Source organism: Cheilinus undulatus, linkage group 3 (assembly GCF_018320785.1).
Source record: "Cheilinus undulatus linkage group 3, ASM1832078v1, whole genome shotgun sequence".
NCBI lineage: Eukaryota > Metazoa > Chordata > Actinopteri > Labriformes > Labridae > Cheilinus > Cheilinus undulatus.
In genome coordinates this window covers 2,558,750-2,586,708 of record NC_054867.1, presented here as the reverse complement: position 1 = coordinate 2,586,708, position 27,959 = coordinate 2,558,750, and the positions used below count along the sequence as shown (strand labels likewise).

The 27,959-nt window shown below is 40.3% G+C and overlaps 1 protein-coding gene across 2 annotated transcripts in view; it reads right to left on the bottom strand.

The window, feature by feature from the left end:
• Positions 1-4,742, bottom strand: part of LOC121528005 (dystroglycan-like) — a 46,816-nt gene extending 42,074 nt beyond the window's left edge. Inside the window, exons 1-2 of one of the 2 annotated variants that reach the window (XM_041815108.1) lie at positions 4,407-4,742; positions 3,339-3,414 (exon numbers count right to left, since the gene is read on the bottom strand). The gene's annotated coding sequence lies outside the window, so the exon portion shown is untranslated. The remainder of the gene's footprint in view (positions 1-3,338; positions 3,415-4,406) is intronic. The other variant, XM_041815099.1, reaches the window with a different exon arrangement.
• Positions 4,743-27,959: the final 23,217 nt, after the last annotated feature.

Sequence of the window (27,959 nt, the reverse complement as noted above, 5' to 3'; positions counted from 1 at the left end):
AGCTGATACAGACTGATATTTACAGCTGATACAGACTGATATTTACAGCTGATACAGGCTGATATTTACAGCTGATATAGACTGATATTTACAGCTGATATAAACTGATATTTACAGCTGATATAGGCTGATTTTTACAGCTGATACAGGCTGATTTTTACAGCAAATACAGACTGATATTTACAGCTGATACAGGCTGATTTTTACAGCAAATACAGACTGATATTTACAGCTGATACAGGCTGATTTTTACAGCAAATACAGACTGATATTTACAGCTGATACAGGCTGATTTTTACAGCTGATACAGGCTGATATTTACAGCAAATACAGACTGATATTTACAGCTGATATAGACTGATATTTACAGCTGATACAGACTGATCTTGACAGCTGATACAGACTGATATTTACAGCTGATACAGACTGATATTTACAGCTGATACAGGCTGATATTTACAGCAAATACAGACTGATATTTACAGTTGATACAGACTGATATTTACAGCAAATATAGGCTGATATTGTCAGCTGATACAGACTGATATTTACAGCAAATATAGGCTGATATTGTCAGCTGTTACAGACTGATATTTACAGCTGATACAGACTGATATTTACAGCTGATACAGACTGATATTTACAGCAAATATAGGCTGATATTGTCAGCTGTTACAGACTGATATTTACAGCTGAAATAGACTGATATTGTCAGCTGACATAGACTGATATTTACAGCTGATACAGACTGATATTTACAGCTGATACAGACTGATATTTACAGCTGATACAGGCTGATATTTACAGCTGAAATAGACTGATATTTACAGCTGACATAGACTGATATTTACAGCTGATATAGACTGATATTGTCAGCTGACATAGACTGATATTAACAGCTGATACAGACTGATATTTACAGCTGATACAGACTGATATTTACAGCTGATACAGGCTGATATTTACAGCTGATATAGACTGATATTTACAGCTGATATAGACTGATATTTACAGCTGATATAGACTGATATTTACAGCTGATATAGACTGATATTTACAGCTGATATAGGCTGATATTTACAGCTGATATAGGCTGATATTTACAGCTGATATAGACTGATATTTACAGCTGATATAGACTGATATTTACAGCTGATATAGACTGATATTTACAGCTGATATAGACTGATATTTACAGCTGATACAGGCTGATATTTAAGGCTGATATAGACTGATATTTACAGCTGATATAGACTGATATTTACTGATGATGTAGACTGATATTTACAGCTGAAATAGACTAATATTTACAGCAAGTATAGGCTGATATTGACAGCTGTTACAGACTGATATTTACAGCTGATACAGACTGATATTTACAGCATATAAGGACTGATATTTACAGATCATATAGACTGATATTTACAGCTGATATGGACTGATATTTACAGCTGATATAGACTAATATTTACAGCAAATATAGGCTGATATTGACAGATCATATAGACTGATATTTACAGCTGATATGGACTGATATTTAAGGCTGATAAATACTGATATTTACAGCTGAAATAGACTGATATTTACAGCAAATATAGGCTGATATTTAAGGCTGATATAGACTTATATTTACAGCTGAAACAGACTGATATTTACAGCTGATATATACTGATATTTAAGGCTGATATAGACTTATATTTACAGCTGAAACAGACTGATATTTACAGCTGATATATACTGATATTTATAGCTGATATAGACTGATATTTACAGCTGATATATACTGATATTTACAGCTGAAATAGACTGATATTTACAGCTGAAATAGACTGATATTTACAGCTGATATAGACTGATATTTACAGCTGATATAGACTGATATTTACAGCTGACATAGACTGATATTTACAGCTGAAATAGACTGATATTTACAGCTGAAATAGACTGATATTTACAGCTGATATAGACTGATATTTACAGCTGATATATACTGATATTTATAGCTGATATAGACTGATATTTACAGCTGATATATACTGATATTTACAGCTGAAATAGACTGATATTTACAGCTGAAATAGACTGATATTTACAGCTGATATAGACTGATATTTACAGCTGATATAGACTGATATTTACAGCTGAAATAGACTGATATTTACAGCTGATATAGACTGATATTTACAGCTGAAATAGACTGATATTTACAGCTGAAATAGACTGATATTTACAGCTGATATAGACTGATATTTACAGCTGATATAGACTAATATTTACAGCTGAAATAGACTGATATTTACAGCTGAAATAGACTGATATTTACAGCTGAAATAGACTGATATTTACAGCTGAAATAGACTGATATTTACAGCTGAAATAGACTGATATTTACAGCTGATATAGACTGATATTTACAGCTGAAATAGACTGATATTTACAGCTGAAATAGACTGATATTTACAGCTGATATAGACTGATATTTACAGCTGAAATAGACTGATATTTACAGCTGATATAGACTGATATTTACAGCTGATATAGACTGATATTTACAGCTGAAATAGACTGATATTTACAGCTGACATAGACTGATATTTACAGCTGAAATAGACTGATATTTTTTACTGGTATAGATGTGTCGTTAAATCTGGTGATGATGCATTTTCTTTGTCTCACACACACACACATAAACATGGAAGTAAGAGGTAAATATCCATCAAAAACTTACTTTAATTCAGTCAGAAAGTTTAATTAAGATAGGGAACATAAAACACTTTTGATGGTAGTAAAACCACCTTACTGTCTCTAGTTTAAAAACACGAGGTTAAAGACCCCCCTGATGGGATAACCTTCCATGTTCTTTGGCCCACGGCCGGGGTTGGTTGTAGCGGTGGTTCAAACTGTCTTTGACTGGTCAATAACTTGCTGTTAAAAATCATTACCATTATCCATTAACACTTCACAGTCAGACTTTCAGCTCTGGTTTGATTAAGAATTTATGACTGAAATATTCATTAGTCTTATAAGAGTTAACAGTAGAGCTGCACTAACTGGAAAAATTATGGCTAGTACAGATATAGAGGTTTAAATCTACAGTTCAGACAACATGGGGGGATACTGGGGGGATACTGGGGGGATACTGGGGTATACATGAGTTGGTTAAACAATAAAGCAGTGTTAAAATATCACATCTGCTGATATTGGTCAAATCCTCATTATCCTTATTACTGATGCTGATGTTTGACTATAGGACTGATAGTTATCTTGAACCGATACATGAATGCATGCCTAGTAAAGAGACTGATTACCAACGCTGGTCTCCAATACTTAGTACTTACTAGAAGGCCACATTGAGCCAAGAAGGGGGCCACATGGGGATCCAGGGCCACCTGTTTCCCACCAGTAAAAATGCACCTGTTCCATCCACAGAGAGGAAGGAGACGAGGAAAAGAACGAAGGAGAAGAGAGGAGGGAGGGAGAGAGTGAGGCATCAGGGAGGGAGCAGGTTAAGTAGCCTGGTGTTATATTTTAATTAGTGACCGTGTTAACTGGTGACATTCAGCTGAATGTGTCCGTATTTGTCCTAGTCAGAGCAGCTATGATGACGATAGAGTCCTGAGGGATCTTTATTCGTTTATTATAAAGTGATAATGTGTTTGAAAAGTCTTACATTTTAAATAATTCCATTTTAATGTCAAAAATGTAGTTAGTTCGACCTTTGATTACTTTATTAATGCTATAAGTTTACTCTAAATATCTCAGTGTCTTTAATCTTTTATTTCCGATAATGAAAATGTTTATTGATAATAAATACGTTGAATCTTTTATTTCTATACAACTATCATATGTTCGTTTATTAAATGTCTTCAGTCTTTCATTTTCTCTAATAATATAATACTTTTATTTATCACTAATGTCTTTAGTCTTCTATTTTCTACTTTTGTAATGAATTTATTAAAAATATCTTAAATGAAAACCCACAGAAACACTGAGACACTTCCTGTTCTCTGCCGTCACCACGACAACGTTCTCCTGAAAGTCATCAGTGAACACGGTCACTGTTTAAGCCATAACACCGGCAGCAGGCAGGCAGCAGAGAGCTAATAACACCCATCCTAAAAATAACTGAGAGCTGATCTGACAACAACCGGAGCTCCGGAGACCTGCTGGGGGGTTTAGACCTCAAATACGGGGAGGGGGGGGGGGGCATGGTCACAGTAGCTTAATACTAAATCATATAGGCTAATCATACTTTCATAATAAATCTGATTAACACATCCACACACACTACAGCCCCACTAACACCAGAAACCACAGACCCACACAGACACGGATCCATGGAGAGACCCGGATCCTACCGAAGGAGACCCGTCCGCGTACCGGGGCTGATTAGGTGGTGTACTTACCGTTAGCGCGGCTCCAGGCTCCGTTAAATCCCGGGGTAAATCCTCCACTCGTCCCCCGTTTAGACGCTCCTCGGGGCGGATAAATCTCGGCTCGGTGCTCGGTGTCGGATCTCCTCTGACGGAATCAGGCGACACGAAGTCTCCGAGCTGCTTGGCTCTCCGGGGCCGACATAAGCCACCGAACCACCCAGACCAGGAACCAGAACAATCCTCAGACCGAGACCGGAATGGGAGAAAAACCACCGAGGAGAAAAACCACAGAGCTCCAGTGTTCCCAGTCCTCCCAGTGACAGCAGCAGCGGCGGTCTTCCTGCCGAGTAGCTGCTCACTAATGTCCGCTACCAGAGGAGGAGGGATGTCTATGAGGAGGAGGAGGAGCGGGGGGGGGGCTGCATTCTCTGAATTACTCCTCCTCCACACTGACTCCCTCCTCCCTCACCCTCCCTCACCCCTGCTCTCAGTATTTCACTCTCTCTCTCTCATTCACTGCTTCATCTCCTCTACATCCATCTGTCTTTCTTTTATTCCGCCTTTACCCTAACAGGGGCGCAGCAGTGGGGGGCCAAGGGGCCAACTACCCCGGGCCCCAATGGAAGAGGGGGCCTGTATATTATTTCTCTCTTAGTCACCGCTTCTTCTCTTTTACATCACATATCTCTTATTATTTCTGGTATTCCTTCTTTACCCGAACAGGGGCGCAGCAGTGGGGGGCCAAGGGGTCAACTACCCAGGGTACTAATGGAGGAAGGGGATATAATAAAATATGTTACCCCCTCTAAATTAAACAGAGTCAGAAATTAAAGAAGTAAAGATAAGATTTCAGGTTTAAAGTTGTTGTTTTGTTGAACTTTGAAGTTGTAAATTTACAAGATTAAAGGCAGAAATTCTGAATTAAACTATATTAAACCTGTAGATTAAATTTTGATTTGACAAGAATGAATTGACCAGATTAGCATCATAATTTTACCAGATTAAAGAAATCTTTAGACAGGATTACTGTTGCAAATTTATGACAAAATCTGTAAATAAAAAAGGTCCAAACAAAGGACAGTTCTACAGTCATACATGAGACCAAAGTCATAGAAACATCATTATTATCACCTGTTAAAGAGATTAACCCTTCTGCCCTCCTCAGATTTACTGCCCTCGGGACACCTACGAGGCAAAAATGTACACGTTCAAAAAAACTGCCATTAACTCAGCATACTTCAGAATTTTTTCTACCTTTTTTTTCATAAATCTTTTTAACAACTTCAGACCTGCTCAAAACTACAAAAAAATCATTAATTCTCAGAATTTTAAAAATACCAGTTTGATTATTTGAAATATTTCATTTTTTGCTGCAAAAAAAATGCAAAAAGTGAATTATTTTCCATATTAGAAATAATAGAAAGATGGGGCTTTGGGGCTGATAAGAGTCGTGGATGGGTCAAAGATTAGCCACAAAATTGATTTGATTGCATTAGTATTTTTTACGTAATGTCAGATATCCCCTCTGGACATCTTTGAGTCAAAAATGCCCCCACTGACTTCCATTAAAACCAGGATTTTTAATCTCACTGTCATTGCAGTATAAAATCATGCATTCTTTAATGTCAGCATTTCAATGTGAAGAAGTCTAGTGAAATGTGACATTTTTACCGTATTCCACCAGATCCAACCATTTACCCATTGTAGGACCATGCACCAAATTCTTCTATTTTTGCCTGTTAAATTATGGGGAGTTTTTTAAAAGGGTTAAAATTCTGAGAATTATTGAATGTTTGGTAGTTTTGAGCAGGTCTGAAGTTGTTAAAGACATTTATGAAAAAAGTAGAAAAAATATTGATGTATGCTGATTTAATGGCAGTTTTTTTAACATGTACATTTTTGCCTTGAAGGTGTCCCGAGGTTGCCCGAATGTCAAAGCCGGCACTACATAAAAAATACTAGTGCATAAAATCAGTTTTGTTGCTAATCTTTGACCCATCCAAGACTCTCATCAGCACCAAAGCCCCTTCTTTCCACTATTAATTTTATGGAAAATAATTCCCTTTTTGTGTTTTTTTTTTTTTTTTTAGCAGTAAAAAATGAATATTTCAAATAATCAAACTGGCATTTAAAGGGTTAGAATTTTGAAAATTATTGAATGTTTGGTAGTGTTGAGCAGGTCTGAAGTTGTTTAAGAGATTTATGAAAAAAAAAGTTGAAAAAAATATTGACGTATGCTGATTCAAAAGCAATTTTGTTGTACGTGCATTTTTGCCTCGAGGGTGTCCCGAGGGTACAAAATTCATTGAGAGAGTATGAATGACATTTAAGAGTACAGTAAAATTTAACTAGAAAGAAAAGTTCCTGTAAAAATTCATGCCACAAGCTGTAAATCTGCAAATTTGAAAAAAAAAAAAGATGAGAAAAATGGCCAAAAATACCTGAGAAGGGCAAAAGGGTTAAAGTTAATTTATGAGGATAATGATTTAACAGGATTAACACTGGATTTTTAGGTTATTAATGTTCTAACGTCAGCAGGCCTGTCTGAAACCATAAGTTATCACATTATTGTTTCTGTAAAATGATAAAGGCTCCTGGTGGAGAAAACAAATCAAACACTCCTTTTAACGCCACGGTCTCTGATCCAGGCGACTGACAGGCTAGCTCGAGTTCGCGTAGCATGGGTTCCCTCAGCGTCGAGCCTATGGGATTTTTCAATGGTTTTTTTGGATCATTGCTGAAAATAATCTGTGTCCAATAAAAGTTTATAAATCTCACACATTTTGTTCATAAAGATAATCTTCATAAACTGATAATATTAGAATCGTATCTGGTTTATTAATCTAACTGGCGAAAGTAAAAAGCTAATCTCATGTTATATTGAACTACAACACGGTCAACTAAATATAACGTCATCACACGCGGATACAACTGAACAGCTGGGTTGCCGCGCTTCAGATGATGACGTATGTAGTCCTTGTTAGCTACCTTTAGCAACTGCTTTTATTAAGACGTGAAAAGATACACAATTCAAAGGTGAGGCATGTTTCAGATGTATTTTATGTTGTAGGATAAAATGTTAAACTCTCTTGAACTTGTGTTCACCACCGACCTTATTTCAGGCATTTAACCGAAAACGCATTCAAAATTCCTATAGACTTTCAGACGAGGGAACCGGAAGTCAAATGCAAACTCACTTCCATGTTTTAGGACTCATTCCTGCACCACTCCATTGTGACGTGGAACAGAATGTAGCCAATCAAGAAGCGAGCTGAGTGAGGAACAAGGAAGCAGGCGTAAATAAAAACAAGCATGGCTGACCTGCTGAAGCATCATAAAGTTCGGCGGACTTCTGTTCCTGTGTTACAAGGCTAATAACAGCAGCCATTAGCTTCATTTGACAACAACTCACCTCTAGTAGACTGTAAAGTCCGTGTTCGTGCTGTCTCCAGGATTTTCTCTGCAGTCTTTTTTTTTTTTTTTATAGTTCGGGATTTTTCCGTTCAAAATAGTCCCAAGAACACCATCATTCCCTCTTCTTATATGTCCTCTTCCATTTTGCGTTGTGTGTTCCTGTTGTTGCTGTGTTTCTTCTTCTTGGTTTTTGAATCATGATGTGTGTGGTGTGCTGTGTTCAGATTATCAGAGCACACCACACGCAGTACGATCAAAACTGTTCAGTGCCTGATATTTTATCTTCGTGTGTGTGGTCTCTAACAGATAAAAAATCTCTTCAGATTTAGAAGCTCCTTATGTGTGTACTCCGCTTTAAATGACTGGAGATAAAAACACTAGTTTAGCTCTGTTAAGGCTCAGACTACACAATATTTTTGGTTGTTCATGACGGCACCGTTCCAGACCTTGTAACCAAATCTTGCCCTGTCTTAGAAATAAGAAATAAGGCCATACAATTTCACATTTACACGTTCTGTACCACATTTGATACATTAGGAAAAGTTTGAAACTGATAATCCACTGGAGGGCATTTTTATCATTTATATGACTGTATGCAGGACTGTATCCTTTTTAGGAAATTGTTAATCAATTTGATTAGATAGAGGTATCAAAAAAGTGTGTAGCAAATATGAAACAATTGGCTTTGGGGGGTTAGGGAATAAAAGTGGATCAAAGTGGTAAATCTTGTAAATGATGCAAAGGTAATGGGCAAATGTTTTCCTGTTGGTAGACGTCAGGATTCACATTGTTAACGTCAGGTCAGGGTATCAAACTAGACGACAATGTACAAAAAATTCTGACATGCTAGTCTTGTTGAATCGTGGTCGTGGACGGGTCGTTAATTATGTCACACTACAAGACCGTTTGTCCTTCCTGATGCTCTAAATCGGCCCCGAGTTTTGATGATGAGCTGCGACGTTGCAGTCGGGCTTAAATCTGGCTGAATTCGTGCAGCCTGAGCCGGCCTTAAGAGGAGCAGAATGTGACGGTGAAGTTTAAACGGAATCATCTCTCTGCTGTGAACTCACCCTCAGATCTGTCCACACTCCTGCAAAGGCAGCAGACTTACACAAAGCTAGAAGCTAGAGATGCCCAGAGCCTGAGAGAGGATCAACATAACCGCATGATACAACACTTACCAAACAGTCAAAGCTCCATTTACAGGTTACCACAAAAGCTGGGACAGATAGGCTTGTAGCAGAAGATATGAAGCAGGAAATGTTCCCTTCTGTGGTCTTGTTCTGGACAGATTTATCTGTTTTGGTCTGATTTTCACCTTTTAACTATTAAAGAGCAGCAGGGAGAGATCTGTCCTCATTAGAAGGATTTGTGTACAGAGAGTGTCTTTAGCTAACTTTATCAACATGACTGAACAGGACAGACGGACTCCACTGATGACTAACTTTTCCTGGAGCACAGATACACTAAGAACCACATCACTCACGTATCCTTACACCCAGCATATGTGAGGTTTAACATCGGATTTTTAGCTGGTAGTTGCGTTCCAGAAGAAGAAGATATGTTAAAGTAATGTGACTGTATAGTTTAGCTGTGAGTAACTAAGTTATGTAACTCAGAACTGTTTGTGTCAATCAACTAGTAATGAGCAGAGGTGTCAGAAGTATTTGTAACCCAGGGTTTAATTCCATTCCCTGTTGAATCCCATTCCTTGTTGAAATCCATTCCCTGCTGAATCCCATTCCCTGTTGAAATCCATTCCCTGTTGAAATCCATTCCCTGTTGAATCCCATTCCCTTGGAGGTAATGTTTAAGCTGCCATGACTTACTTTCCTTTAGTTGTGTGGGAGAGAAGTCAAGGGACAGCAGCTTACAGGTCAGTACCTCCAAACATTTGAAACAATTCACAATTCATCTTAAGTCGGTTGAAACTAAGAGTTTGTATACCCCTCTTCAGGAACCAAAATAGATCATCTTGTGACTGGGGAACTTGTCTTGTCTTGTGCATTGTGCTTACTGAACTGGTGAGTTTAAACACAAATGAATGCAATGACCTTAGCATTAGCCACAAGCTACATGCTAATGCTAACATGTTTGATTAAACTGTCTTTGTATTCTGTGTATAATTTTTGTTATCTAAAGTTGATTAAGCTAATGCTAACTACAATGCTAATTGCTAACATGTGGTCGGTTGTATTGCATAAGCATTTTTTGTACTCAAGAGTAAATTTTATGGTGTTTGCAGCTATGCTAATGCTAGCTTAGCTATTAGCATTTCATGTTATTACCATGTTATATACACACATGAATAGGAAAGAAATGTCTTGTGGTTCTTAATGGCCCTGTTTGTGTATACAGGCCAGGTGCCCTATGAAAGGTTTAAAGTGATGGCGAGCTAGTGCCATCGGCCTGGAGCTGACCCCGTTCCCTGTTCTGTGTGCAACTATCCATGGTCTGGTAGGAGGCTGTGCTGCCTGTCTTTCTGTTCTCCCTCCAACTCGAAGCTACGCATCTAATCCACCTACAACTCCTCGGACATCTATGCGCTCTCGGACAATCCACCCTAAACAATAAACATAACGGACTAGGTTATGATACGTTGCTTCACATTTGTGGAAGAAAGGACTTTTGGATTTTTGCATGTTGATTGAACTATTCGTCAGAGACTATTGAGTTTTCACACTCTTGAACTGTTTTGTAAATCTGCAGTGTTGTAAATATTGGGATCCCATTTGCACCTTTAATTTGTATGATACACATCATGTAACTCAAATACCCTTTTTACTGGTCTTTATTTACTGGTCCCTGCCCTCCAACAGACGTTCTTAGTCTTCTGTTTCTAGCCTACATTATTTACTACCTATTACATCTGTTACATTATTATTACACAATAATAAGCAAACACTGGTTACATATTCAGTCACTACTCAGGTAGAAGTATAGATACTAGGGTTTAAAAAGACTTCTGTACAAGTTGAAGTATCAACTCAAGCTTTTTACTCAAGTAAAGGTATAAAAGTGCTGGTTTCAAAGCTACTTAGAGTATAAAAGTAAAAGTTATGTAATAGGGAAAAAACACCATTAAGGACAAAACCTTAGGCCGCACCACAGGGGCCATTTCCATTCTACTATTCCATTCCATTATAGCATTCCATTCCCATTCTACCATTCCATAAATTCCGTGCTACCACAGTGCTCTACCCCACCTCCCCAAAAAACATGTTTCTAAAGGCCGTAATGACTATAATGTTATATTAAAATGTTAATGTTGAAAAATTTTGGATGCAACTGTTTCAGCCGTATCTTTGCCCATTGAAAATGAACACATTTTAGTACAATGTAAATACATTCAAGAACCATATACGTGTACTACCAACCTCCTTGCTTGTGATTGGTTGGGACATTTCGCTCCAGTTCTCTTGAGTCTCTACCACGGACATCTTCGTACTAGGCTACATACGTCTGCTATTTCCTTACTGGAGTGTGACATGGTCTGTCATGTTTGAAGGTGTGATGGGTTGCATACAAACCAATAGGGTGTCAGAATAGTATTATGTTTATACTTCTCATCCAACCACAATCAAATTCACTCTATCCGGATGGCGTGATTTACCTGGATAGGTTTTGGTTTTTTTTATTTGTGTTTTTGTAAACGATGCCAAGCCGGAAGTAAAACAAGCTGAAATGAAATAGGAGTAACGAGGCTGTTTTTAAAATGTAGAGAGTAAAAAGTACAGATGATTGCTTGAAAATGTAAGGAGTAGAAGTAAAAATTCGGCTGAAAAATAATTACTCCAGTAAAGTATAGATACCCAAAATTTCTACCTAAGTAAGGTAATGAAGTATTTGTACTTACTTACTTGACATCTCTGGTAATGAGTAATGAATTATTGTTTTTTAGGAGCCAGCTCAACCCTGGAGGTGTCCATCCGGATCTGATTTATTAATATTAGCATGTGTAAGATCAGCATGCATGTTGTCTTTAAACCATTTCTTTGAAAAAATCTTCTCCTAAGCCAAAGTTCTCTGTCAGACTGAATAAGATTGTCCTCTAGGATTGTCATTTATTTTGCTGCGTTCATTTTACCCTCTACCTTTACAAGCCTTATAGGGACGGCTGCTGAGAAGCATCCCCACAGCACAGCATGATACTGCCACCACCGTGCTCCACAGTGGGGATCAGGGCCATTTCTTGCTATGCGGACTATTCAAATGCATAGGGCCCCACAGGCCAATAGGGGGCCCCAAGCTGAATGTTCAGCCTTATCTGCCGAGAATTAAGATTCTGTCTTTATCCCTTCATTCACACCGCTTTTCACATTATTAAGCAAATGACATTTTTCTCTTATTTTCCTAAATACCAATGCAAATGACAGAATATTTTTCAAGTCATCAGCCGTTAGAGCATAATTCAAATGTTTTTGAACAAACTTCATAATGATAACCGTTATTTTATTAAAAATAAAAACTTCAAAATGCACTGTTCCACATTATTAAGCAAAACAGAGTTTTAAAAGATTTTATAGGTTGTAAAGAGCTGAAAATGATCATTTGTTGAATTTGCAGCATTAGGAGGTCATATTTACTGAAATCAAAGCTATTTCAATCAAAAACATCTTAACAGGCCAAGTTCCATGTTAACATAGGAGCCCTTCTTTGATATCACCTTCACTATTCTTCATCCATTGAACTTTTGAGTTTTTGGAGATTTTCTGCTTGAATTTCTTTGCAGGATGTCAGAATATCCTCCCAGAGCTGCTGTTTTGATGTGAACTGCCTCCCACCCTCATAGATCTTTAGCTTGAGGATGCTCCAAAGGTTCTCAACAGGGTTAAAGGTCAGGGGAGGATGGGGGCCACACCATGAGTTTCTCTCCTTTTATGCCCATAGCAGCCAATGACACAGAGGGATTCTTTGCAGCATGAGATGGTGCATTGTCATGCATGAAGATCATTTTGCTACAGAAGGCATGGTTCTTCTTTTTGTACCATGAAAGAAAGTGGTCAGTCAGAAACTCTATATACTTTGCCGAGGTCATTTTCACACCTTCAGGGACCCTAAAGGGGCCTACCAGCTCTCTCCTCATGAATCCGGCCCATAACATGACTCCGCCCCCTTCTTGCTGATGTCACAGCCTTGTTGGGACATGGCATTTGCATTAATATTAAGGAAAATAAGAGAAAAATTTCATTTGCATAATAAGGTGGAAAGCAGTATATATGCTTATACTTGAACCCCCCCAAAAAGGAAAAAAAATCTGGTGATTTTCTCATTTTTTTTTCATGTTGGTCACCAAAATAGTTTACTTGCCCTCAGCTAGCCTTGGATGAATGCTAGTTAGTGAATGACATCAGTTGTGTTCTTGCTTTTAAAGTAAACACTCTATGTGTTTTATTCATTGACATAGAGGATTTTTGCTTTCCTTGTTATTTTGCTTGAGTGGCTCAACTTAAGTTTTTTAATTTTAATATGAGAGGTTACCATGCAAATCATCCATGCATGCAGCATTAGCATGTTTGTGGATCATCCACTGGATGAGGAATCTTTCCATCATAGTCTGGCAAACTAGGGGCCCCCAAACAGCATTTGGCACCCCACAAAGCTAGAAACAGCCCTGGTGGGGATGGTGTGTTTGTGGTGATGTCAGTGTTTGGTGTCTTGTCTGATGGTCTCAAAGCTCCATTCTGGTCTCATCAGACCAAAGAACTTTCTTTCTCTTGACCATGGAGTCCCCCACATGCCTTTTGGTGAACTCTAGTCCAGATTGAATCTGAGTTTTCTTCAACAGTGTCTTTCTCTTTGCCACTCTCCCATAAAGCTCTGACTGGTGAAGAACCCGGCCAACAGTTGTTGTCTGCAGACTCTCCCATCTCAGCTGCTACCTTCATTAAAATTTAAGGTAGGAAATACGTGCGAAAGGTTTCTGAGATATGGATTCACGGTTTAATAATCGTCAGAGTCAAAGATGAGATTCAGTCTGACGTGGTTAAACACAGATGAGCACTACAGCGCCGTCTCTCAGTTTTAAAGAGATGGACACAAAAATAAGCTGGCTGTTTTCTCTCCACTTTGTGAGCAAAATAAAGAGAAAAGTGTCTTCAGTCTTTGGTAAAAGCCTCATTATGTGTCCCTGTCTGCTCGTATCGATGCCGTGGACATGCAGACAGCACCTGGAGTGGTTTTAGACGGCCTCGTGCTCTTAGCGCTGCATGAAATCAGGCTTGATTGGATATAAAAGCCGGACTAAGTGATGTATGAATTGATAAAATCCTTCTTTGTGTGTGATAAAAGCCTCGTGTTTTTGCAGCTGTAATGGCTCTTTCTGTGTTCACCTCGCCAACATCATACTGTGACCAGCAGTGCCTTTTAAAATGCCGTTCTGATCGAGCAGACCGGTTTTTAACAGGCAGTTTCTCTGACGTCCTCATTGATGTATGTCCATTAGCGGAACGCCGTCCTGCAGAGATGAGACAAAGAGGCCGAGCTCGGACTGAAGGTCGACTCGAACCTCACACATGCTCAGAAACAGGAACTCAGAAACCTTTAACTTCCTCCTACAGGAGTCTGAGAGCTTCCTGTGGAGGTGTGGATGATCCACACGTAACGCCAAGTTTTTACCAAGGGGTCTGGTCCAGTCCAGTTTGGGGTGGTGCAGTAGATTTAAGATACCCAGGCATTTCAGATTACACTGGGAATCAAAAACAGAAAAGAGAGAAGGAGGCATGCATACATGTATCACACCTACAGAGCCTAAAATACAGGTCACTACTGCAGCACTACAGCACAAGTAACACCCTGCACATGCTCACAGAAACAGGCTGAGCCGTCATAGTAACACCTTTTAAACAGTTAGAGGGAGATCTAAGAAACCAGGAGGAAAGGAACAATGAAAAATAGATCAGACCACATACACATCACTGTCCCATTAGAGCTGCTGTGTGTTGGCCCACTTCTCTGAGATGAATTATTAAAGAGGAGGACGACACCCTAACCCACATACTGGCTGCTCTATGAGGAGCACAGAGAGGAAGAAACACCAGACACAGACCTCCATAGTTTGTAATTTAGAAAAAGAAGAACAAAGAGGCTGCTGTTCCTCTCCTGCCCACTAGAGGCTGTGTTTGAACCAGCACAAGCCCGATCTACACCCATGTTAAAACGTCCCTGTTTACAGTAGAGGTAGACATGCTTACATAAAACGGAAAGGATGGAATGTTTTTAAAGCTTAAAAGGATGACATCAATGTCAAAGGCAAGGATAGAAAATCCTTTAAACTTAAAAGGATGGCATCATCTTTATAATGGAAAGGATGAATTGATTCTTCAAAGGCAAGGATGGAATACTTTTAAAGCTTAAAAGGATGAAATCTACCTCAAAGGCAAGGATGGAATATTTTATTAACTCTTAAACTCTTAAGGGTGAAATCAACTTCAGAGGCAAGGATTGAATCTTTTTATTGCTGTAAAGGATACAATCAATGTCAAAGGCAAGGATGGAATTTTCTAAAAACTTTAAAGGATGGAATCATCTTTGAAATGGAAAGGACAGAATGATTAATAAGCATTAAAGTATGGCAACTTCAAAGGCAAGGATGGAATATTTTAGAAACTCTTACGGGTGAAATCATCCTCAAAGGCAAGGCCGAATGTTTTTAAAGCTTTAAAGGATGCCATCAGCATCAAAAGCAAGGATGGAATGTTTTAAAGCTTAAAATGATGAAATCACATGTCAAAGGCAAGAATGGAATATTTTATAAACTCTTAAGGGTGAAATCATCTTCACAGGCAAGGATCGGATGTTTTAAAGCTTTAAAGGATGGAATGATTCTTCAAAGGCAAGGATGGTATATTTTGTAAGGGTGGAGTGTTTTATAAACTTCAAAGGGTGACATTTCCACTGAGAAGCCTGCTATAGAGTGAGGCCATCCGTTTCCACCAATCCATTCATACACATTCACACTGACAGCAGTGTGAGCAGACTTGAGTTGAAGATTTTCACTGAGGTCATGTGACTTTAACAGTCGGGGATTTAACCTCTGACCTTCCAGTAGAAAGTCCACCGACACTACCACTGGTGTTGCAGACATGTTGTAGCTGTATGGACAATAGCGACGCTCCCACTGGCTCCCACATCTCACAGAGCTTTATCAACCCACTCCCACTCTACAGATGTGTGCTGGTCCAATCTGAGCAGTTGTTAATCATCACCGGTTTGGTCAGTTTTATCAGGTTATCTGACACAGTCTGAACCACTGAGGATCAATAATCAATCGGTCTGATTCCATCGTGCTGTCACACCGTCCGAGACTCTCCACAGATGAACAGTACGTACAGTCAGTATTTATAAAATCAGTTAGATAGGCCCAGATTCTCCATACAGGTCATGATAGTGCTACACTATATTGCCAAAGTATTCACTCACCCATCCAAATAATGTAAATCAGGTGTTCCAATCACTTCCATGTCCACAGGTGTATAAAATTATCACCTAGGCATGCAGACTGTTTCTACAAACATTAGTGAAAGAATGGCTCGCTCTCAGGAGCTCAGTGAATTCCAGTGTGGTACTGTGATAGGATGCCACCTGTGCAACAAGTCCAGTGGTGAAATTTCCTGGCTCCTAAATATTCCACAGTCAACTGTCAGTGGTATTATAACAAAGTGGAAGCCACTGGGAACGACAGCAACTCAGCCACCAAGTGGTAGGCCACGTAAAATGGCGGAGCGGGGTCAAGTGGATGCTGAGGCGCGTAGTGAGCAGAGGTGGCCAACTTTCTGCAGAGTCAATGGCTACAGACCTCCAAACTTCATGTGGCCTTTAGATTAGCTCAAGAACAGTGGTAGAGAGCTTCATGGAATGGGTTTCCATGGCCGAGCAGCTGCATCCAAGCCATACATCACCAAATGCTATACAAAGCGTGGGATGCAGTGATGTAAAGCACGCCGCCACTGGACTCTAGAGCAGTGGAGACGCCTTCTCTGGAGTGACGAATCACACTTCTCCATCTGGCAATCTGATGGACCAGTCTGGGTTTGGCGGCTGCCAGGAGAACGGTACTTGTCTGACTGCATTGTGCCAAGTGTAAAGTTTGCTGGTGGGGGGATTATGGTGTGGGCTTGATTTTCAGGAGCTGGGCTTGGCCCCTTAGTTCCAGTGAAAGGAACTCTGAATGCTTCAGTATAGCAAGAGATTTTGGACAATTCCATGCTCCCAACTTTGTGGGAACAGTTTGGGGATGGCCCCTTCCTGTTCCAGCATGACTGTGCACCAGTGCACAAAGCAAGGTCCATAAAGACATGGAGGAGAGAGTTTGGTGTGGATCAACTTGACTGGCCTGCACAGAGTCCTGACCTCAACCCCATAGAACACCTTTGGGATAAATTAGAGTGGAGACTGAGAGCCAGGCCTTCTGGTCCAACATCAGTGTGTGACCTCACAAATGCGCTTCTGGAAGAATGGTGAAAAATTCCCATAAACACACTCCTAAACCTTGTGGAAAGCCTTCCCAGAAGAGTTGAAGCTGTTCTAGCTGCAAAGGGAGGACCAACATCATATTAAACCCTATGGATTAAGAATGGGATGTCGCTTCTGTTCATATGCGAGTCAAGGCAGGTGAGCAAATACTTTTGGCAATATAGTGTATCATCCATGGTTTAAGAACACATAGCTATGTTTCCACTAAGCAGCCTGCTACAGTCCAGTGAAGTCTAGCTAGTCTGTCTCAGTCTGGTTCAGTCCGGTTCTCCATCACAGCGGTCTCCAGGTTGTTTTTATCTTCTCTGAAGTTGTGTTCTAAACTTTCCTGGTTTTTGTCGTCTGTATTTCTCCTGCTTTCTCTCAGAACCAGCTCGTCTTCTTCAGCCACAACAATAAAAAAGAGCTGAAATGCGGGATGACCTCTGGTGTTGCTCTTTTTTGACAGGGACATTTTTTTCTTTGAAGGAAGAATTGATTGAATTTTAACACTGAATACAAATCAAACACCCCTCATCCTGTGGTTAGACTTGGTAGCGTCCAGATGACAACACCTGGCAGAGAGGGATACTAACAAATCAGATCTGTCTGGACCAGGAGGTTATAGAGAACAAGAAACTAAAGAGTATTAGTTTCTCTAACCCTGAGGGTTAAAAAAAGGAGCAGTAACATCTATAACATATAAACATTATCTTCACTTCACTGAGCCTCTTCATCCACAATTTGATTTAAACACAGAAAAGGTAGAAGGCAAAACCCCCACAGAGGTCCCAGAGGGGCCCATCCCACTGTGTTTGGCCCTAAATACACAAAGATTTCTGTGAAGAGAGGGACAATCAGTGGAAAAATGAAAGGAGGAGAGGAGTGGTGCTGTTGATGTTGGAGGCGGGGGTTGACGGCGGGGCTGCAGCGACAAGCAAACAGGATTTAAAGGCGAGCAAAACAGGAATCTCTGTGGGAGAAGGGAGTTGTCACTTTTGATTAGACACAGCTTCAGAGACGAGCCTCAGCACGCCTGACGCCTCCGTGCATTCAGAGAGGAGGAGAGGGAGCGTACAGCTGTTCAGATTCCGATATTTAGACTGGAATATGGGAAAGTTGGAGGAAATAATGACAAAAGAATGAAATATTAGAGTTTTTAAAAACAAAACATGTTAAAATTAGAGCACACCTGACGCCTCCGTGCATTCAGAGAGAAGAGGGAGAGCATACAGCTGTTCAGATACAGATATTTAGACTGGAAAACGGATATGTTAGAGGATTTACAGACGAAAAACATGTCAAAAGGAGAGCCTTAAAACATTGTTAGAGCCTTAGAACAAATATGCGAAAACAATAGAGCCTAAAAACCATAAACATTAGAACCTCAGGACCAAAAAATGTAAACATGACAGCCTCAAAACAGTAACATATGAATATTAGAGCCTCAAAACATGTGAACATGAGGGCTTTAAAACCAAACGTGAACCTGAGAGCCTCAAAAACAACACATGTGCTCACAAAAGCCTTGCTAACACATTAACATTAGAGCTTTAAAACTACAACATGTGAACATTAGAGCCTCACCCAAAACTTGTCAACATTAGAGCCTCAAAACCAAAACATGTGAACATTACAGTCTCAACATCAAAACATGTGAACATTAGAACCTCACCCAAAACATGTGAACATTAGAGCCTCAAAACCAAAACATGTGAACATTAGAGCCTCAAAACCAAAACATGTGAACATTAGAGCCTCAACATCAAAACATGTGAACATTAGAGCCTCAAAACCAAAACATGTGAACATTAGAGCCTCAAAACCAAAACATGTGAACATTAGAGCCTCAACATCAAAACATGTGAACATTAGAGCCTCAAAACCAAAACATGTGATCATTACAGTCTCAACATCAAAACATGTGAACATTAGAACCTCACCCAAAACATGTGAACATTAGAGCCTCAAAACCAAAACATGTGAACATTAGGGCCTCAAAACCAAAACATGTGAACATTAGAGCCTCAACATCAAAACATGTGAACATTAGAGCCTCAAAACCAAAACATGTGATCATTACAGTCTCAACATCAAAACATGTGTACATTAGAACCTCACCCAAAACATGTGAACATTAGAGCCTCAAAACCAAAACATGTGAACATTAGGGCCTCAAAACCAAAACATGTGATCATTAGAGCCTCAAAACCAAAACATGTGAACATTAGAACCTCACCCAAAACATGTGAACATTAGAGCCTCAAAACCAAAACATGTGAGCATTAGAGCCTCAACATCAAAACCAAAACGTGAGCATTAGAGCCTCACCCAAAACATGTGAACATTAGAGCCTCAACATCAAAACATGTGAACATTAGAGCCTCAACATCAAAACATGTGAACATTAGAGCCTCAACATCAAAACATGTGAACATTAGAGCCTCAACATCAAAAAATGTGAACATTAGAACCTCACCCAAAACATGTGAACATTAGAGCCTCAACATCAAAACATGTGAACATTAGAGCCTCAACATCAAAACATGTGAACATTAGAGCCTCAACATCAAAACATGTGACCATTAGAGGCTCAACATCAAAACATGTGAACATTAGAGCCTCTACATCAAAACATGTGACCATTAGAGGCTCAACATCAAAACATGTGAACATTAGAGCCTCTACATCAAAACATGTGAACATTAGAGCCTCACCCAAAACATGTGAATATTAGAGCCTCACCCAAAACATGTGATCATTAGAGCCTAACCCAAAATATGTGAATATTAGAGCCTCACCCAAAACATGTGATCATTAGAGCCTCAACATCAAAACATGTGAACATTAGAGCCTCTACATCAAAACATGTGAATATTAGAGCCTCACCCAAAACATGTGATCATTAGAGCCTCAACATCAAAACATGTGAACATTAGAGCCTCAACATCAAAACATGTGAACATTAGAGCCTCAGTACTAAAACATGTGAACATTAGAGCCTCAACACCAAAACATGTGAACATTAGAGTCTCAGTACCAAAACATGTGAACATCAGAGCCTCAACATCAAAACATGTGACCATTAGAGGCTCAACATCAAAACATGTGAACATTAGAGCCTCTACATCAAAACATGTGAACATTAGAGTCTCAACATCAAAACATGTGAACATAAGAGCCTCAACACCAAAACATGTGAACATTAGAGTCTCAGTACCAAAACATGTGAACATCAGAGCCTCAACATCAAAACATGTGACCATTAGAGGCTCAACATCAAAACATGTGAACATTAGAGCCTCTACATCAAAACATGTGAACATTAGAGCCTCAACATCAAAACATGTGAACATTAGAGTCTCAACATCAAAACATGTGAACATAAGAGCCTCAACATCAAAACATGTGAACATTAGAGCCTCAGTACTAAAACATGTGAACATTAGAGCCTCAACACCAAAACATGTGAACATTAGAGCCTCAAAATCAAAACATGTGAACATTAGAGCCTCAACACCAAAACATGTGAACATTAGAGCCTCAAAATCAAAACATGTGAACATTAGAGCCTCAACATCAAAACATGTGAACATTAGAGTCTCAACATCAAAACATGTGAATATTAGAGCCTGGTCATTGCCAACATATGTGAAAATTTAGGATTTTTAAAAGACGAATGTGAAAACAATTGAGCCTACAAACCATGAACATTGGAGCCTTTAAACTAAAACATGTGAACATTAGAGCCTTTACATCAAAACATGCATTGTTTGAGCCCCACAACCAAATAATGAAAACAATAGAGTAGTAGACAGTGGTAGAGAGTACCTGGTAGACATCGGCAGACAGTAATAGACAGTAGTCTCAGAAAGCAGTAGACAGTAGTAGACATAGTATCAAAAAGTAGTAGACAGTAGTGGACAGTCCTAGACATTGGTCTCAGACAGTAGTAGACAGTATTAGACAGTAATAGACAGCAGCAGCAGACAGTAGTAGACAGTAGTAGACAATAATAGACAGTATTAGACAGTGGTCTCAGACAGTAGTAGACAGTTGTAGACGGTGGTCTCAGACAGTAGTAGACAGTAGTAGACAGTAGTAGACGGTGGTCTCAGACAGTAGTAGACAGTATTAGACGGTGGTCTCAGACAGTAGTAGACAGTAGTAGACAGTATTAGACAGTAGTAGACGGTGGTCTCAGACAGTAGTAGACAGTAGTAGACGGTGGTCTCAGACAGTAGTAGACAGTAGTAGAAAGTAGTAGACGGTGGTCTCAGACAGTAGTAGACAGTAGTAGACAGTAGTAGACGGTGGTCTCAGACAGTAGTAGACAGTAGTAGACGGTGGTCTCAGACAGTAGTAGACAGTATTAGACAGTAGTAGACGGTGGTCTCAGACAGTAGTAGACAGTTGTAGACGGTGGTCTCAGACAGTAGTAGACAGTAGTAGACAGTAGTAGACGGTGGTCTCAGACAGTAGTAGACAGTATTAGACGGTGGTCTCAGACAGTAGTAGACAGTAGTAGACAGTATTAGACAGTAGTAGACGGTGGTCTCAGACAGTAGTAGACAGTAGTAGACGGTGGTCTCAGACAGTAGTAGACAGTAGTAGAAAGTAGTAGACGGTGGTCTCAGACAGTAGTAGACAGTAGTAGACAGTAGTAGACGGTGGTCTCAGACAGTAGTAGACAGTAGTAGACGGTGGTCTCAGACAGTAGTAGACAGTAGTAGACAGTAGTAGACGGTGGTCTCAGACAGTAATAGACAGTAGTAGACGGTAGTCTCAGACAGTAGTAGACAGTAGTAGACGGTGGTCTCAGACAGTAATAGACAGTTGTAGACGGTGGTCTCAGACAGTAGTAGACAGTTGTAGACGGTGGTCTCAGACAGTAGTAGACAGTAGTAGACAGTAGTAGACGGTGGTCTCAGACAGTAGTAGACAGTATTAGACGGTGGTCTCAGACAGTAGTAGACAGTAGTAGACAGTATTAGACGGTGGTCTCAGACAGTAGTAGACAGTAGTAGACAGTAGTAGACAGTAGTAGACAGTGGTCTCAGACAGTAGTAGACAGTTGTAGACGGTGGTCTCAGACAGTAGTAGACAGTAGTAGACAGTAGTAGACGGTGGTCTCAGACAGTAGTAGACAGTATTAGACGGTGGTCTCAGACAGTAGTAGACAGTAGTAGACAGTATTAGACGGTGGTCTCAGACAGTAGTAGACAGTAGTAGACAGTAGTAGACGGTGGTCTCAGACAGTAGTAGACAGTAGTAGACAGTTGTAGACGGTGGTCTCAGACAGTAGTAGACAGTAGTAGACAGTAGTAGACGGTGGTCTCAGACAGTAGTAGACAGTATTAGACGGTGGTCTCAGACAGTAGTAGACAGTAGTAGACAGTAGTAGACGGTGGTCTCAGACAGTAGTAGACAGTAGTAGACAGTGGTCTCAGACAGTAGTAGACAGTAGTAGACAGTAGTAGACGGTGGTCTCAGACAGTAGTAGACAGTAGTAGACGGTGGTCTCAGACAGTAGTAGACAGTAGTAGACAGTAGTAGACGGTGGTCTCAGACAGTAGTAGACAGTAGTAGACGGTGGTCTCAGACAGTAGTAGACAGTATTAGACAGTGGTCTCAGACAGTAGTAGACAGTAGTAGACAGTGGTCTCAGACAGTAGTAGACAGTAGTAGACAGTATTAGACAGTGGTCTCAGACAGTAGTAGACAGTAGTAGACGGTGGTCTCAGACAGTAGTAGACAGTAGTAGACGTGGTCTCAAACAGTAGTAGACAGTAGTAGACAGTATTAGACGGTGGTCTCAGACAGTAGTAGACAGTGGTCTCAGTCAGTAGTAGACAGTAGTAGACAGTATTAGACAGTGGTCTCAGACAGTAGTAGACAGTAGTAGACGGTGGTCTCAGACAGTAGTAGACAGTAGTAGACGTGGTCTCAAACAGTAGTAGACAGTAGTAGACAGTATTAGACGGTGGTCTCAGACAGTAGTAGACAGTGGTCTCAGTCAGTAGTAGACAGTAGTAGACAGTAGTAGACAGTATTAGACAGTGGTCTCAGACAGTAGTAGACAGTAGTAGACGGTAGTCTCAGACAGTAATAGACAGTAGTAGACAGTGGTCTCAGACAGTAGTAGACAGTAGTAGACAGTAGTAGACAGTGGTCTCAGACAGTAGTAGACAGTGGTCTCAGACAGTAGTAGACAGTAGTAGACAGTAGTAGACGGTGGTCTCAGACAGTAGTAGACAGTAGTAGACAGTAGTAGACGGTGGTCTCAGACAGTAGTAGACAGTTGTAGACAGTATTAGACAGTGGTCTCAGACAGTAGTAGACAGTAGTAGACAGTGGTCTCAGACAGTAGTAGACAGTAGTAGACAGTAGTAGACGGTGGTCTCAGACAGTAGTAGACAGTAGTAGACAGTAGTAGACGGTGGTCTCAGACAGTAGTAGACAGTTGTAGACAGTATTAGACAGTGGTCTAAGACAGTAGTAGACGGTGGTCTCAGACAGTAGTAGACAGTAGTAGACAGTGGTCTAAGACAGTAGTAGACAGTAGTAGACAGTAGTAGACGGTGGTCTCAGACAGTAGTAGACAGTATTAGACAGTGGTCTCAGACAGTAGTAGACAGTAGTAGGCAGTAGTAGACAGTGGTCTCAGACAGAAATAGACAGTAGTAGACGGTGGTCTCAGACAGTAGTAGACAGTAGTAGACAGTATTAGACAGTGGTCTCAGACAGTAGTAGAGAGTAGTAGACAGTAGTAGACAGTGGTCTCAGACAGTAGTAGACAGTAGTAGACAGTAGTAGACGGTGGTCTCAGACAGTAGTAGACAGTAGTAGACAGTAGTAGACGGTGGTCTCAGACAGTAGTAGACAGTAGTAGACAGTGGTCTCAGACAGTAGTAGACAGTAGTAGACAGTGGTCTCAGACAATAGTAGACAGTAGTAGACAGTATTAGACAGTAATAGACATCAGCCTCCACCTCCAGAGTTGATTCTGACAGCAGACAATGTCTCCATTGTTAGTCAAAATGAGAGGATGAGTCATATCACTGAGGAATGGGCCTTGAAATGCCACTATGGAAAATCACAGGGTGGACAATTGACCATTTCATCCCTCATCTCTGAGGAAAAGACCAGAACTCTGTGAGATATAGAGACATGGGTACATAGACAGACAGGACATGGATACATGGGGACATGGAGATGTCCTGAGTCAGTAGGTGGACTACAACAACAGGACGGGCTTCCTTAGTTAGTAGGTGGACAATGATGACAGTGGAGGCTTCCTGAGTCAGTAGGTGGACTACAACAACAGTGGAAGCTTCTTGAGTCAGTAGGTGGACTACAATGATACTGGAGGCTTCCTGAGTCAGTAGGTGGACTACGACTACAGCGGAGGCTTCCTGAGTTAGTAGCGGGCCATAATGTCAGGATGCCAGAAATACAACAGCCTTAAAAAAAGCCTTGCTCTATCAAACGAGCCTCTTGCTCAGAAAATTCGTCAGCATCCATTGATCACTCCCATCACCGTTCATGACACCACACATTCCATCTCATTATATGCTGATGACATTTTGCTTTACTTTGACAAGGTAACTTCTTCTCTTCCTCAAATTTTAGATACCTCTGAGGAATTTATTTCCCTGTCGGGTTATAAAATTAATTGGACAGAATCTGAATTATTTCCATTAAATTCAAGGTTGCAGTTTAATACATTACCAAATCATATCCCTGTTGTCAAGCATTTTAAATACCTGGGAGTGGATATCTTCCCCACTCTTGTCAGTATTGCTAATGATAACTTTAATGGAATCTATAAGAGAATTGAATTAGATCTCAAAAGATGGTCATTCCTCCCAAAATCTTTGCAGGCCCGTGTATCCATTATTAAGATGGATATACTGCCACAGATCATTTTTTTTCCCTCTCTGTTACCTTTGTCACCTCCTACAGATTACTGGGACAGAATCCATGCTATGATTTCTAAATTTATTTGGAATGAGAACGGTCCTTGGGTTAAACTGTCAACTCCTCAGTGTCACAAACTGAAAGGTGGTCTTTCAGTTCCAAATCTCAAACACTACTTTTGGTCTTACGTTCTGAGGCTGATATCAGCTTGGCTTAACCCTGACTCTGTTACATGTTGGAAACCTTTAGAAAGTAAGATAGTGCTCCCACATAGACTCCAGGACTTGATTTATTCAGCTGTTCCTCTTAGGAGTGCTAAACTAAGATTTGGTCCCATAATAACTTTTACTTTGTCTTTATGGTGCCTTGCTGAGAAGGAATCCAAGACTGCTTGTAAGTGGCCTTGTAAGACCCCAATTTTCCACAATTATTCCCTCCTCACGGGTGGTGTCCCATTCTCATACCCATCCTGGCTCTCAAAAGGGATCCATACGCTTGAAGACATCTATAATGAGAACATGTTTTAAGAGTGTCTTATCATTTACCAGGTTCATCCCTCTTTCTCTATCTTCAACTACGGTCATCTATGAAAGCACATGGAGTGCCATGGAACATTCCACAAACTGAACATCCTCTTCAGATTATTTTGGCCAACAGAAAAGGTAAGAGTGTTGTGGATTCAGAGCTAAATGCCCCCTTTCAACAAGCTGTATGTAAACCCTTATCTATTGAAAGTGTATGGACAGAGGACTTGAAACATTACACTGAAGAATCTTTGCCTAACTGGGATAGGATTTGGCCTTCAATTGTGGCTGCATCTAAAAATCCAGATCACCAACAGATCCATTTCAATTACATTCACAGAACTTACCTGACTCCAAGAAAAGCCTACTATATAAAAAGTACATCATCTCCAAACTGCACTTTGTGCACAGATGGACTTGTGGGTTCGTTCATGCATATGTATTGGGACTGTGGTCCTGTAAAAAGCTTTTGGTGTGAGGTTTGTGGTATTTTGTCAGAGCTTCTGGGTTTGATTGTTCCACGCTCTCCTAATCTGTTACATTTGAATGATACAGCATCAGTTAAGGTAAACTGTATGAACAGACGTTTACTATTGACAGGTATCACTGCTGCCAAAAAGATGTTAGCTGTACGCTGGAAGCACCCACATGCACTTACAAATAGGCAATTTTTAAATACTCTTGTTGATATTGTTAATTTTGGAGTTGCATGGGGTTTCAGCTGAAACTATATCAACATGGCAGCTGATATCTGTTCTTGTAACTTTGTTCTTTTATGGTCATGGTATCCATCATCTCTAGTTTTATGAATTGAGATCCATACAGTAGTGGAGGGACACGGGGGGCTGCCACAGGTTGTTTTTGATTTTCTTTTTCTTTTTCTTTCCTTTTCTCCTTTCTTATACTCGATACATGTATTTGCCTGTTGTATTATATGTTTTTTGCCCTTCCTTCTGTACAGAAACAAAGGCAATTCAATAAAGCAAAAAAGTTGATCATAAAAAAACGCCTAAAAAAAGCCTTAATAATAATCTAAATAACGCTTAGTGAACACATGTGGATCCATGAAGATTCTGGTTAAGAGGTTAGATTTATTCATACAGGGTTAGGGGCCTGTTGGTGTTTAAATGTCTGAATGAGTAAAAACAAGTTCAAATGTTTGACACTGAATCCTGAAATCTCTGAGTGTGATCATCTCTGTAAACCAGTGAAAACCAACATCACTGACTCACATTCACTGTTTGTCTGGAGAAGGGGACAGGTCAGATCATGATGGCAGAGAAAGATCCATTTAGCCTCTGGTTGCCACCCCCCACTCCCCATGGGATAAACACAGGTCATTTAGACCACACCTTAAACCTGGAAAGTCCCTCAGCAATGAGGAATGTTAGCAAACACAGAAGGCTCTGATCCTAAATCCTGGCTTTAGTGTCTGATGATGGTGAGGACAGAACTCAGAATCACTAGACGTTAACTCTTGGCAGGAAGGATAGGGTTAATAATGATGAATAATAAACATGATCACAGGGTGATAGAACTCAGGTTACAATGATGGTGTGGGTAGTGAAATACAGCTTGAACTGAATTAAATGAATTGTTTCAGATGCATAAATAAACTAACTGGCCAAAGTTCATCACCACACCGTGGACCTCACCTCCTGGTCGGAAGGTCTGATCTTTATCAGCCCTGTCCCTCCTGACAGTCCGGTCTTTATCAACCCTGTCCCTCCTGGTCGGAGGGTCCAGTTAGTATCAACCCTGTCCTTCCTGGTCGGAGGGTCCGGTTTGTATCAACCCTGTCCCTCCTGGTCGGAGGGTCCGGTCTTTATCAACCCTGTCCCTCCTGGTTGGAAGGTCCAGTTTTTATCAACCCTGTCCCTTCTAGTTGGAGGGTCCTTTCTTTATTAACCCTGTCCCTCCTGGAATTGGGGTGTGGTGGTCCTGAGGGCTGATCTCTGATAGTGGGCCGTCTCCTTGTATAAATAGATCAATGAGCTGATGGATCAGGTCTCTGTTGTCATCCCAGACCTTAGAGACCTGCAGGAGCTGGGGTTTACACGTCTATCAGTGATCACTATCTGTTCTATCAGTGGCTGATTTTAGAAACATGGAGGCCCCAGGCTGAGACCAACATGTGGCCCCGCTACGTTTATCTAAGTGGAATCAGACGGAGAAACACATATTTAGAATTTCAGAGAACAAAAGAGAACCAAAACACTATAAATCTATGGAGTCAGTATAGATACAAAACTGAAGAGCACATTCTAGTGTT